Source organism: Balaenoptera ricei, chromosome 16, assembly GCF_028023285.1.
Source record: "Balaenoptera ricei isolate mBalRic1 chromosome 16, mBalRic1.hap2, whole genome shotgun sequence".
In the NCBI taxonomy this organism is placed as follows: Eukaryota; Metazoa; Chordata; class Mammalia; order Artiodactyla; family Balaenopteridae; genus Balaenoptera; species Balaenoptera ricei.
Genome location: NC_082654.1, coordinates 114715858 through 114731141, shown reverse-complemented (window position 1 = coordinate 114731141; position 15284 = coordinate 114715858). Strand labels below are relative to the sequence as shown.

At 40.7% G+C, this 15284-nt stretch overlaps 1 protein-coding gene across 2 annotated transcripts in view; it reads right to left on the bottom strand.

The window, feature by feature from the left end:
• Positions 1-15284, bottom strand: part of CHRM3 (cholinergic receptor muscarinic 3) — a 514336-nt gene that overhangs the window by 279725 nt on the left and 219327 nt on the right. For both annotated transcript variants that reach the window (XM_059900319.1, XM_059900320.1), the window contains exon 3: positions 6634-6696. The gene's annotated coding sequence lies outside the window, so the exon portion shown is untranslated. The remainder of the gene's footprint in view (positions 1-6633; positions 6697-15284) is intronic.

Below are 15284 nucleotides of genomic sequence, written 5' to 3'. Positions count from 1 at the left end.
AATGTTCCACTGAGAATTTAAGTATTTTTTTAAAAAATGGATTGCTTTCACTTGGGTCATTTCTGAAAACGAATTTGCTTTTTCATCTATTTCCGTGTCATGTATTAAAATCTTGCTAGAGAACTATTAGATTTACTACCTTCACTTACAGTGCCTTCTTAAACCTAACTGTGGGGCATTCCACGTGTTGGGCAGCAGTACCCTGGTGTATAAGAGTCACCCTGGCGTCCTGAGACCCCTGTGTGGCCAGCAGGATTTGGGCACGGGGCGCAATCCTCAGAGGCAGGTGTGGCTGAGCCGAGCCCGGTGCTGAGCCTCGGGTCTCGCAGGCTGCAAGGGTAATGGGGACTCCCGGTACCTGCTGCTTCTCCGAGATGCTCTGAGCACAGACGAGGTGGACTCCGCCAGCCGGACGTCAAGGTCAATGTCCAACCAGAGAGGGAGCTGCCGCCCCGCAGGGACCAGGGGCTGTGAGCGGGTGAAGGAAGTGGAGGGACAGGTTGCCAGGGGGGCTGGTGCAGAGCAGGGAGGAGTTACCAGGTGGACAGGATCCGGGCTGGGGGTTCCTGGAGAGAACAGCTCTCCACGGCAGGCCCCCATCTTTGTCTTTACCTAAAGCTGGTACTTCTGTCCAGTACCTCCTGGAGACCCAGGCCAGGGACCCCTGCCTTGGTTTGTGCATTACAGTCTTGCTTCTCGGAGTGCAGTCACTGACGGCAGCAGCTGGGTGCGCCGCAGAAATGCAAAAGCACAGGCCCACCTTCGCCCTTATGAATCAGAATCTGTATCTGAACAGGTGACTGTATACACATTTGCATTTGAGAAGCACTGCATCAGAGGACCCACTCTGGCCCTCACCCTTTCCAAGGGACATCCCCAAGGGGAGCTGGGTTCCTTTTAGACCAGGCTTCATACTCAGGTCCCCAGAATCCCTTGCCCACAGGCCCAAGTCTGCTCATTTGTTGGGTATACAGTGGTTGTTTTCACAATACATCCTCCTCTGCATCCAGGACCCAGCAGGTGGTCATGGGACAGCTGTGACACAGTGGGGAGGGGTGGGGTGGACTTCCAGGCTGAGTGTCCACATGAGGCCCTGGAGGAGCAGGAAAGAGCCAGGGGTGGGAAGGAGGGTGGGTCCAGGGCCTCCAATTATACTTTTGCTCCTGGTCCCTTTAGACAGGGTTGAGCCCACTTCTGTCCATTTAGAGCTGATATACATATCTACTGGGGGCCAAGCTATGGGCAGGGTGATGGCTACAAAAGAATATATGCTATCTACAAAAATTTTAAATATTTGATACTAAAATGTTAGGTTGGATTCCAGAATCACTTGCCTTATTCTAAGAAATTTCAACATTACAGTTGTCAATGAAAGAAAGTAATAGCCGTCAGATTCTCTAGGTATAATTTCAATTCCAGGAACCTTCTGAATGTCTATAAAATAGGTTTTAAACTTTTTATCGTCTCCTTGTTCTTACAAAGCAACCCACAAATAGCAGCTATCAAGACTTTGGAGAGACCACTGATTGGAAATTACAAGTCAATGTTTCTAACATAATACCTCATAAGAAAAAGTTATTTGTGAATTTATGCTTTTCATTAAAACATCTGAAAATATTTTATTTGGAAATTCAATACTTAGTTTTCTTCCCAATACTTTTTATTTTCTCTTCTTCTTTTTTTAAAACTTATTTTATTGAAGTATAGTTGATTTACAATGTTGTGTTAATTTCTGCTGTACAGCAAAGTGATTCAGTGATACACATATAGACATTCTTTTTCATATTCTTTTCCATTATGGTTTATCACAGGATATTGAATATAGTTCCCTGTGCTATACAGTTGCTTATCCATCCTATATATAATAGTTTACATCTGCTAATCCCAAACTCCCAATCTATCTCTTCCCCAACCCCCTCGCCCTTGGCAACCACAAGTCTGTTCTCTGCATCAATGAGTCTGTTTCTGTTTCGTTATTTTCTCTTCTTTTAATACAAAGTATATGTATTGAAAATTTTTTCACGAAATTCCATATGGATGCCCCCAAATCCTATCTAATTTACCCAAGTACCTACCACACAAATATCACACGTGCATAATTAAGTGAAAAAAGGTGAGAAGCATATACCCAGCTAGACAGAGTTAAGAAAAGCTAAGGGACCCAAAACAGGCAGAGTGGAGAAGGATACGCCTTCCCATCACATGCAGTGTGTCTTCAGGTCACAAATGTCTATTATTTCTGACTTTTATTAGAAGTATATCCTTTTATAAAGTGGATTTCCTTCCTTTGTACAATTTTTAAAACAGATTTTCCCCCTCAACAGATCGGCTTCAAACTTTTTAAAACATTTTCCTAACATATAATTATCATCTTCCAAAGATCCAAAAGTGCTGTCAATGTGACTGAAATCAGAATGTAAATATTTTATAAACAGCTGTCAAATCTCAATTGGCAGAAAACAAAAACCCCCCGAATTACTGTAATCTAACCACGAGGCTACATCATTTAATTGACAGATAAGACATTTTCCGAGCTTCCATCTTCCCATCCGCATTTTAATACATTTGCATGGTGTGCCATCCTGGATCGTCCCTGTGACAACTGACTTGGAAGATGGAATTAACTCTGAAGCTCTCTAAGGGAGAAGCCTAGCACAGTAATTGAACTCAGTTTCATGGAACATTTTTCACACTCACTGTATTTGGAATGTCTGTTACTAACAGGGACTAAATATTGGCATCAAGGGAATATTATGTCAGCCACTGGAAAAAAAAAGGCAGCTTTGCTCTTAGTAGTTCGATAATTTATTATTTCATTCTTTCGGGCCTTCATTCAACAAACATTTCCAATCATCTATGTGCTAGGCTTAACTAATAAATCTATGTAAGATCCAAAGAACTGGGCTCTGTCACCCATCACCATAGATCAGAAATGCCACTAGTGACAATACCAAAAGTGGTCCCTCCCAAGGATTTACTGCTATTTTCTGTGTGCACTGTTGTCTGTCCCTGTTCCCAGAATTTGTTTTTTCATCTTTTCTTCATTTTTTTTTTCCCTTTCTTTCCAGTCTAGAGCAATAAACCCATCGGGCACATCTATAAGCACCATTTAATTTCTTTTGGGATATTTTACCTGAGGCATTTTTTGACTCTACATTCATTCATTCAATAAATATTTACTAAGCTTCTTGCAGGGTACAGGCATCTTTATAGGTATTGCGGTTCAGGCAGTGAGGAAAAGAGACCAGAGAGGCCCTGCCCTCAAGGAGCTTAGACCATACAACAAACCATAAACACATGTCAGAATTCTTCATGCCTTGCCTAAATCCCTTAAGCTATACAAATAAGTACTTTTTCCATATGCGGGTATTTTAATATGCCTTAAAAATAAAACTTCTAAGTTTTTTTTTTTAATACTTACTTTATTTATTTATTTGGCTGCATCAGGTCTTAGTTGCGGCACACGGGATCTTTGTTGCAGCATGCGGGATCTAGTTCCCTGACCAGGGATCGAACCCGGGCCCGCTGCATTGGGAGCACGGAGTCTCAGCCACTGGACCACCCGGGAAGTCCCTAAAACTTCTAGTTTTTAAAAGGAATTAAACTTGGGATAGTGCTCATTTAGAGAGAGTGGTTAGGGAAGATTTGCAGCTGAGATCTGAATGGGAAACGTCAGGGACAGAGCCCTGCAAGCCAGGGGACTGCCGTGCCAGGGCCCTAGGGAGACAAGAACACAAAGGAACAGAATGAAAGGCAGGGCCACTGGTGTTGAGGAAGCAGGGAGAAAAAGCCCAAGTAGAAGCCTGATTGTATCAGATAGGTAAGACACGGTCAGGCGTTTGGGTTCTACTCTAAATGCAGAGAAAGGAGTTGAAGGGTTTTGAGCAGGTCTCAGGAGAATAACAAGCTCTGATCTAGGTTCCCCAGACACTGGTCTTGCACACAGAAGGGATTCTGGTGTGGCAAGAATAGAAGCCAGGAGACCACCAGGAAGCTTACACAGTTGTCCCGGCAAGACAGAATGATGATTTGGAGCAGGGTTGTAACAGAAGAGACAGAAAGAAGTTAAGAATTTCAGGATGTATTTGAAATAAAGGACAGGAAAAGGAAAATCACGGAAAACTCCTTAGTTTAATGGCCAAAAAGAAAAAAGTTGACTTTAGTAGACACAGCATTTCCCTGCATTAGCAATGGACATCCAACAAGGTAAGTTATTATTTTAGATTAAGAGAATATCAGAATATCATACACCCTCCATTTACAAACAAAGAACAAAGGTCCAGAGAGGTGAAACAGCTTTTTTAAGCCTCTGAAGAGCTGGCTATCACCTGCATTTCCCATCTCCTAGTTTCCAGCCCAGGGACTTTCCATTACCCAGCACCTCCTCCCCCGACTCAGCTCAGTACCTTATTCAATATCTTGCATGTCTTTCTTTGGAAAGGAATTTTATTATATAATTTATCTTTTTCCTGCATTTTTTTCTGAGCCTACTGAGTGAAGTAATGGACACTGTTAGAAGGAAAGTATTTAATACTAGGACTGTAGATTAAAAGCTTAGTTTTGGTGGCCATATTTAGACCATTAGCCCTAAACTTTTATTTCAAAAGAACGAAAAGCAAAATAAAAAACTTGGAATTAGTATTTCTTTCACCTGCTTTCATAGGCAATTTCAATTCATCCTGATTCCCCCAAACCAGAGTTTTCTCTTTCCTTTTTTTAAAAAATATGGAACAGCCTCAGTTCACTTAGTTTTATAAATGGATAATCTAGCGGAATTTCTGTGTTATTGAAGAACATGCAAAGGATTAGTGCACTGATGATGCCACAACAACAGTACAGGCTCCTGGCATCATAATGTGAGGACCAGCACTGACGTAGCAGAGTACAGGGAAGGGCACCTCACAGGTCCAAGTTCAAACCTTGCCTTTGATACTTACTATCATAGGACAAAGTTGTTAACATCTCAAAGCATCAGTTTCCTCACTGTAAAATGGGGATCATAATACTTACCCTGATGGCACTACTGTGAAGACTAAATAAGGTATAGAAATACGTCTAGCATCATGACCAGATATGAATGCTAGAAACAGCCAAGTCTGCATTTGGCTCTGAGTATCAGAAGACCCAACAAGCTTGTCTAAGTGATTTATTTGTCTCCTACAAGAAATGTAATGGTAGCTTCACTAGAGCTTAAGAGTGTCATCAAGGTGTCAAGCTCCTTTTACCTTTCTGCTCCAATATCCCTGGTTGTGGCTTTTGTCCCTGTGATTACAAGATGGGGCTGTGCTTTGTATTAACCGTGTTTTTTATTTTCTGTATTTTATGATGTTTTGACATCTTAAAAGTTGCTGACCAGGGAGAAACTGCCTGTCCCAAGACTAGCCAATTCTTAGAAATAGCAAAGGGTTTGGCCTGGAGCACATCTTTCGCATGTAAACCAAACAATCCTGAGTCTACAGTCCCATCCACCTTCTTATCTAACTCAAACACCAAGTCAATATTTCCCCGGCCTAAATCAACACCCTGCCAGGTACCAGGCGACCAGAGACCACCCTTGCAGCCCAGGGCCCACCGACATTATTCTAACTGGCCAATCCTAATCTGTTTACCCTGCCCTGCCTTTCCTTTCCTGAGGAAACTCCCAAGAAAGACACTGACCTAGACTTTCTCCTCATTTCTGTTTTCTGCCCCTTGACCAGACCTGGTCTTCCTCAGGTGGCCCTTCATGGAGTGTCCCCTTCTCTTGGGAAATGCAAGTAATAAATTCTTCTTCCAGTGACACTGACTTCTCTGTGTCATCACTCAGTCACTTTCATAAATTAAGACCCTGCAGCTACAAATTTTAGAACTACTTTCCAGGTAGGAAGAAGGGGTAATAACAAAGGAAAATGTTCCAAAAATATTCTCCTCTTGAAGCTCTGCTCTTTTAATTCAGGAAGGGAATTAATTCAGGAAGGGAACCCCTTCCCAGGGCCCATCACTCAGAACTCATTAGCCAGAACTGGGTCAGGTGGCTGCAGCAAAGGAGTCTGGGAAGTCTTATTGTCCTTCAAAACTTCAGGAATTTTTAAGAAAGGAATAGGGGAGAATGTATATTGGGTAGGCTATCTGCACTGTCTGCTGAATAGAAAAAGTATTATGAACAATAACATTTAAAAAGGATTGAGCTTTTTCACAACGTTGCTCTTTCTTTATACTTACAATCGGATTTTGTACAGGATTCCAAATAAGGCAATATAAATAAAAGATAATATTTAAGCTATGAATTAGACAAGCTATAAGGTCCTATATTGGCTAAAAATTCAAACATTTTACACTATTTAAAAAAACCCTCACATTACTACAGTTAAGATACAATACGTTTTTGAAATAAAATCAACGTATTTCATATTTCAACAAATTCCTTCATTGTAATTTTGAATCTGATGAACAAATTAGTAAAAAAAAGTACCTTTACTGAGACACAAAAAGTTGAGCATGACTTATTTACATTAAGATGCACACAGTAACAATTATAAATTGTACTGAAAAACACCAACCTAGAAATTGCTATTCTTCATTAACTTCTGCTCACAGATCAAGCCATAAGCCCCCTTTTTAAAGCAAAGAACTCAACTCAAAAAAAGATCTTACCTTAAAGTACCTTAGTGGAAGTTCTGAATGTCATTTATTTCGTCTCTAATCAGAAAACAGGTGCTAGAAGAGAACAAGAAAATAGGGTTTACATTAAGCCAGGACCCTGGAAAAGGGAAAGTCACTAGGTTACACACAATGATTTCTAAAAATGTAAGAACATCACAGAATTTTCTAGAAAGTGACTTCAAAGATCATGGTGCCCAACCGCCTCTCGTAACTGATGAGGACACAGGCGGTCAGAGAGTTAAGGCACCTGTTATTGGCAAAAGAAACACATCTACTGACTTCGGATGAAAGGCTCTTTCTGTAGTTCCACTCCTCATACCTGGAAAGCTCCAGTCACAGTGAAAGGACATAAAAGTAAGAAGAAGAGAAAAAAAAAAAGTTGCTCATCCCTTAATTTTACACGTTAGTGATGGTGCCTTCCTTTTTCAGTAAATGACTTAGCGCCGTCTACTTTCAAAGAGAAGTCACAGGAATGATTCCTTAGAAGTTCCAGTTCACTGTCTTCTCCCAGACACTACTGGAAGTATATACGTACCACTATCTTATGATTAGTTCAACTCTCACACAGAGATAGGATCAAATCTTTATAAACTGAATTATAATTGACATACAATATTAGATTCGTTCCAGGTGTACAACACAGTGATTTGATATTTGTACACATTATGAAATGATCACTGCAATAAATCTAGAGACCATCTGTCACCATACAAAGTTGTTACAATATACTGACCACATTCCCTATGCTGTACATTACATCATTCTGACTTATTTTACAATTGGAAGTTTGTACCTCTTAAACCCCTTCCCTTATTTCACCTGTTCCCCCATCCCTCTCCCCTCTTGCAACCACCAGTTTGTTCTCTGTATCTATGAAGTCTGTTTCTGTTTTATTTAGTCCATTTGTTTTTTACATTTTGCATATTAGTGAAATCATACAGTATTTGTTTTACTCTCTCTGGCTTATTTCACTTAGCGTAGCATCCTCTAGGTATACCTATGTTGTCACAAATGGCAAGATTTTATTCTTTTTTATGGCTGAGTAATATTCCAGAACACCACCTTTTTATCCATTCCTTTAACAATATACACGTCAGTTGCTGCCCTATCTTGGTTATTGTAAATAATGCTGCAATGAACATAGGGGTGCATATGTCTTTTCAAATTAGTGTTTTTGTTTTCTCCAGATAAAAACCCAGAAGTAGAATTGCTGAATCATATGGTAGTTCTACTTTTACTTTTTTGAGGAACCTCCATACTGTTTTCCATAGTGGCTGCACCAATTTACATTCCCACCAACAGTGTACAAGGGGCTCCCTTTTCTCCACATCCTCGCCAACACTTGTTATTTCTTGTCTTTTTGATAACAGTCATTCTGACAGGTGTGAGGTGGTATCTCACTGTAGTTTTGATTTGCTTTTACCTTATGAGTAGTAGTGTTGAGAATCTTTTCATGTGCCTGTTGGCCACCTGTATATCTTCTTTGGAAAACTGTCTCTGCAGGTCTTCTATCCATTTTTTAATCGGGTTGTTGGGGTTCTTTTTTTGACATTTAGTTGTATAAGTTTTAAAAATATATTTTGGATTTCAGTCCCTTATCAAATACATTGTTTGCAAATATCTTGGGATATAATCAAATCTTAAAGAAAATCCCCTAACCCCTCTTTGGACACTGATATTCACATTTTAAAGGGTACAGAGCCAGACATTTGGGCCAGGATCTTAGAAAAGCATCTCTCTTAGAAGGTTGATCCAGAGAAGGAAAAAGGCACCAAGTTCCATGAGAGGAGGAGGAGGGAAGTGTGTTCTTGTGAGGGATGTCCTTGAGGACAGAGCATCCATCCGGAAGGAACAGCAGGTGCCACAGGAGAACTTGAGGATGAGACCTGATAAGACATTACTGGGTTTTTAAAAGGAGGACCTTGCAGTTTCTAGAGAGGTGAAGGGTAAGTCAGATGACAGGAGGATGATAAGAGGCTGCGAGGTGAGAAGTAGAGGGATCCTAGGGGCAGGTGCAGGGGGATTTCCTCAGCAAGGATGCAAGGAACTCCTCTGAGAGTGTGTGACAGGATAAGCTTAGAGATGGAGAAATGTTTGATTGATAATTTAAAGATAGATTTTTATTTTACATGTCTGTTTTTAAAAAAAGTATCAACCTGCAAAGGATTGGGAAAAAAGAAAAGAAAAAAAAGTCATTGGGGGCTTCCCTGGTGGCGCAGTGGTTGAGAGTCTGCCTGCCAATGCAGGGGACACGGGTTCGTGCCCTGGTCTGGGAAGATCCCACATGCCGCGGAGCCACTGGGCCCGTGAGCCACAACTACTGAGCCTGCGTGTCTGGAGCCTGTGCTCCGCAACAAGAGAGGCCGCGATAGTGAGAGGCCCGCGCACCGCGATGAAGAGTGGCCCCCGTTTGCCGCAACTAGAGAAAGCCCTCGCACAGAAACGAAGACCCAATACAGCCATAAATAACATAAATAAATAAAAAATTAAAAAATTAAAAATTAAAAAATTAAAAAAAAAGAGAGACCAGGGCAAAGGACGATGAAAACAAAACCAAAACAAAACAACAAACAAAAACACTTCCTGTACAGACTCTCAAGAACCCTAGCAGAAGCCCTTGAATTTAAAAAAAAAAAAAAAAAAAAAAAAAAAGTCATTGGTCCTTCGCAGCTGGAGATGCACTATCTCAGAGAATATCAGCCACTTTACCGGCTCAGAACCACCCATCCCCCCACGCCCAGAGCCTCTCCCTCTACTACTGCCCCCAGCACTGGAACTGTCAATCAAGGGACCCTCTCCTCCTTTTGGCAAAAGGCGGGCACCTGACTCAAGCGAGGCCTCTCAGATTGCTCCTCCCTTGGGGGCCCCAGTCTGAGGTGTCCTAAGGAAGGAAGTGGCTGGAGCCAATCTTTCATGAGAGCCATTCACTTTATGCGTGGGGAAACTGAGGCTGGGGGTGTGAGTGAGCAGAGGTCACTTGAATCCAGGCTGTCTGTCTCTTTCCACTCATTGCCCTGCTCCTTTTAGATACAAGCATTTCCTTAGGAAATAGTATCTCTACAGTGGGAACTTCAGGAGAAAATTCAACAGTGTATTAACACGCCCATTCCTACCAGAGGAAGTGATGGGTAAGTCATCAAACAAGGAAAATCAACCTTGTTGCCAAAAAATGCAATCCATCAAAGTCTAAAATAAAGAAAGTATAATCAAGGAAGTCTACCAAAAACCAATATGGAGGCCTCTTTTTTTTTTTTTTTTTTTTTTTTTTTTATTTATTTATTTATTTATTTGTGGCTGTGTTGGGTCTTCGTTTCTGTGCGAGGGCTTCCTCTAGTTGCGGCGAGCGGGGGCCACTCTTCATCGCGGTGCGCGGGCCTCTCACTATCGCGGCCTCTCTTGTTGCGGAGCACAGGCTCCAGACGCGCAGGCTCAGTAATTGTGGCTCACGGGCCTAGTTGCTCCGTGGCATGTGGGATCTTCCCAGACCAGGGCTCGAACCCGTGTCCCCTGCACTGGCAGGCGGATTCTCAACCACCGCGCCACCGGGGAAGCCCCCTGGAGGCCTCTTTAATACTGATTTCTGTCTCTCCTCTCTATCTAACAAATAGACGTTTTCTGCCATGTGGGGCATGCCAGTGAGCCTAGAATTCATCTTTCACCATAGATTCCTTATCGAATCTAACGAGTTAAAGGGCAAGTGCTCAGTGATTCCACTAAGCACGTGCCGGTCTTTTCACAGTAACTTACTAAGTGTCTTGCACCTAGTAGTTGCTCAATATGTCTTTGTTATATGGGTTTTATCATTAAAATTAATAAATATCCAGAACACACTTGCCTAATTTACAATTAAGAGTGTCCCAACATGCCTACATATTGAGATTCACATAATTGAAAATAAGCAAATACATATCTCTCAATAATAAAAATTAAGTGGCACGATTAATGACAAAAGAAACGAACACCATTCAGTCATTAACGTGTCTGCTAATAAAAAGACCTTATTCACTAAATGAATTGGAGAACAATAAATAAGACTGAACACCCTGAAGTTTATCTAAGTTTCTCTAGATTAGATTCAGCAAAGCATTCATTCTGAGAACCAGCGAGGGAACTGGCTTTCACCCTAGCTTCACATTCACTCTATTGCAAATTAATTGCACATGACATTCATTTAGGGATAAGCTTCAAATCTCTGAGTATAAATGACAGGTTCTTCCAAATTCCAGTAAACATAGTTCAAAAGGTTTCATAATCAAAATATAATTGGCGATTCTAGAGATCATTGTTGTAATTATGCAGTTAGCCAAATAATGAGGAAAACAAAGCCAGAGACAGAATAATAATTATGCAAGGCCAGGTGAGAGGCTTCTTTCAATAGGCCAACGAAATATTACTTTGATTTAGGAGGTATACAGAGAAAGGTGGGCTATTTTGACAAGGTCTTTTAAGTAGTAGTTTCTTTCTGTCAGATCATCAGGTGTTTATGGAGCACGAACTCTGAGAAGAGCACTCAATGAGGTAGCGGTTTTGGACATTTAATATGATCATCTGAGCTGTCCCATTTCCTTAAATTTTTTTCAAAAAATCATTTTGCCTACTTTCTAATGATTTTGAATGTGCATATTCTCCCATGTCTAGGAAGATGCAAAGCATTTATGTGAATGTTTTGCGAGCTAAGTGGTTGATAAATGAATCTGCAGCCCTCTAATTTGGACAGCATTTTACCTGCTCACAGTCTTGAAATAAATAAGCTTAATTAATTAACTTCTAGTATTTGGTTGAAATTAGACCCCAAACTCTCAGGGAGGACCTAGAATATTCCCCTATTTAATTTCACAACGTATCTTTAGTCTTTTAACCTCCTTATCTGATAACAAGTGCTTTGACAAAGTTGAGCCTGACAGCCTATTTCATGGGAATAGGATAAATACAGTTCCAAAAATGTATATATTATGCTAGGTCTGGTTTGCATTCAGTTCTTATTCAAAAACAGCATTCACTAAATATCTTTGCTCATTCAGATTTGTATTTTGATTTGTTCCCTTCAGAGCCCATCTTCTCATTTTTATCCACCCCATCTAGAGAGGGAGAGACAGAACTAATGAAAACATGCAACAGTTCTTACGAATAAAATCATTCATTCCTTTGTAACTGAAGGAAAACAAAAATCACAGCAGGTGAAAGTGGGTGAGAGAATAAGTGTTGTTTCCTGTGTGCCAGACTGGTTATTACTCCCAATTTGCAGAGGCGGCTCAGGGATCAAATAACTGTCTCCAAGTTGACCAGTTAAGGAACTAGCTTAGATCCTTTCCATTTCAAATCCCATTTAATAATAGTAGGAACAAAAATAGCAACAACAAACATTTACTGAACGCTCTCCATATTCCAGGTGCTATTCCAAGCCCTTGACATACACCCAATCATTTCATCATCACAGCCCTATCTATTGCTACCCGCATTTTATAGATAAAGAAACAGATGCTTGCTTGCTCTGTGTAGAACCACAGCTCTACAGGGATTATCGAGAGAAAACTTGGTGCTGTTTCATCTTTTTCTATTTACCATGATCCTCCTCTCTCTATCCTTCTTGTTTGACTTCATCCAGCTTATGAAATGAACACAACTCCTGGTCTGAATGAGTAGAGAGGTTCCTTTGGTCCATCAATCGCTACAAGGATTCTGAGAAGTTGTTTGGCTGTTTTGGTCAATAGGTCTTGCTCAGAGCAGCACACCAAGAGTTCCTGGTGGACACCAAGTGTTCTAAGATAGGCTCTACCTGGGTATTCCTGAGAGCACAACACTGTGGCAGGGAAGAGACAGCAGATGGGAACGGCATTCCAGAGCTAAAGAAAACCATCCACTTCGGGAGGTTTTTTTTTTCAATCAGTGAGTGTTGTATCACCACTGACTGCAGCGTGGAGACAAACAATGTTGCCTGTCACATCAGTAAACAAAGGATATTGTGGCCATCAAGCCGTCAGTCAGCCGCTGCAGCTGTCCCCTGACTATGCACCCTGAGGGGATTCAGGATGGAGAAAAGCAAGACACTGGCCCTAGATAGTTAAGATGCACATCAAAGGAATGATTTCAATGAGTCTAGATTCTTGCATACATAGAAAAATGCTAAATTCATTAACTTGAGATGTCTGTTTTTCTTTAATTAACAGTAATCTTTTGATGTTCCGACTACCTAGTTATTTTGCAAAGACTCTTTTGTACCCTGGCTCCTCCCTTACCTCTTCAGAGCAATCCCTCAGAGGCTGTCACCTAGGCTTAAATATGTCTGCCGAATAAAACGTAATCCTCAATTTTTAGGTTGTGCATTTTTTTTCAGTTGACAAGTGTCTAAGGAGACACTGCAAACCCAGAATGAGATCCAGTGGGCCGGGCTGGCTGATGGGGAGCACAGTTTCAGAAGTCTTCCAGGCAGGTTCCACACTTGTTACCAAGATGGCAGCCAACTTGGTGGTTCATCATATAAGCTGACAAGACCTCAGCCAGTGGTTGGGAACATGGGCAAGAGTCAGTATTTTGGGGTGAGGGGATTGGTGATGGCGGAGCAGATCAGATCGTTAAGTCCCTTACCTTCACAGGAGGCGTGCTGGGGTGGTGGTGGACGGCATCTACATTTAAATTAGAACGAGGAGAGCAAACCAGGATTTGAGGAAGATAAACTACCAACTGTCTCTTGCCAAGGCCTACCCCAGATCTCTTGTTGGTTCTCCCAGAAACCACTAACGGGAGGGGATGAATCTCCTCATTTACTGCACAGAGACTGGGCAGGCCTGAGACCTGCAGCCTGCTAGTTTTCAATTCTTACCACTCCCTGAGCCTGAGGCCTGCAGGAGTGGATACTGAGACTCCTAGAAAGTCTCATTAGGCCAAGAGTTCCAGAAATTCGAGGCAGTATCAACAGACAATTAAGTGAAAAGTATTGTTCTCCATTTCAATTTTGACAGAGTCTTAATGGGAGAAGGAAACATTACCCCCATTCGTGGAAAAGGACCGCTTGCCAATCCAATTTCAGCAAACCTAATCTCGTACTGCTGAGATAAACGTTGGAGGCTAAGTTCAGCTAGATACACAAAACAGGGTGAAGAGTACTACCCAAATTTTGTAATTTCACTTTTTGCTCTGTGGACACAGAAAAGTGACTGAAAGGAATTTAACCAATAATATGAATGCTTGTTGGTTAGTTCTTTCTGTAATTAGATGTGAATTTTGTGTTCTATATTTTAATTTTTTTTATAATTCTAAAAAAAAAAGTATTTAACAACTAATTAGTGTTTCTATAGTGCCAGTTAAATAACAGAAACTTGATGACATTTAACATCTAACTGAGGTTTAAACAGTTCTTTCAACACTAAAGCTATTTTAAAAGTAAAACTTTTTAAAAGATAGTTTTAAATGTAACTCTTTAGAAAGATATATGCATATATATATATATTGCATAAAATGTTAAACATAAAGACATTTTAACAATTTAATGAAATAACGCATGACTTTATAAAATCAGACTTTAAAGATTATGACTGCTAGCTGGAAAAGGCAGTTAAATGTCACTTCAATTTATTGCTTTTACTAAAAGATGCACTGAAAACTCAGAAAGCAGAAACTTGGCATAAAGTGAAACATACACAACTTTAGTATCCTATAGTATCCTATGCCTATTTTTCTCCCTGTTATGGACTAAACTGTGTCTTCCTCAAAGTTACAATAAGTTGAAGCCCTAACCCCCAAGGTCGTAGGGTTGGGCCCTCATCCAATAGGACTGTGTCTTTGTAAGAAGAGGAGACACCCGGTGCTCTGGAGAACAAGCTCTCTCGTGCTCTCTCTCTACCCCCATCCTCCATGCATAGAAAAAAGGCCACAGGAGGACACACTGAGAAGGCACTGTCTGCAAGCCAAGGACAGAGCCCTCCCCAGAAACCAACGCTACTGGCACCTTGACCTTGGCCCATCAGCTTCCAGTTTAAGCTTAATCTGGTATTTTGTTATAGCAGCCCTAGAAGACTAAGACACTCCCAATTTTATATTCAGTTCTACAGTGAACAGAAGCCTTCAGAAGATTATGTCTAGCTTTATCTGTAGTTTTGGCTTTTATTTTTCTTTAAAATCATAAAATCATAGAATGTTGAAGCTGAAAAGAATTAAAGAATCACTTAGCCCAAGTCCTACCATTTCTGAATTTTGTCCTTGTCTTCCAAGTGGTGGATTTAAAATAAAATATGACCTTTGAGTAGAACATGTATGATGACAGAAGAGAAATATCCCTGTTTGCTAACTAACACCTTTCAGTATAAGGATAAAAAACAAACAAGCACATTTCAAAACCACAGCTCCTTTCATAACAATTAATTTGAAGGCAACTCATACCACTGGATATTATGTGGGACCTATTATCTGATTTAAAGGGTGAAAGAGTAATTTATTGCATGTGATTCACCATGATATTTCTTAAACTGGTAAGACAGGGTGGTCAAAAAGTAGTTAATCTGTATTACTGGTAGAAATGAGGTGGGAAGAAGAGGGGCCATGGGTTACAAACTTTCACTTTTCCTTTTATCCAGAAAAACTATTATTTTCTACCTTTTTATTCATAGTGGAGATAGAGTTATTTATGAGTTGATACATGCACTTGT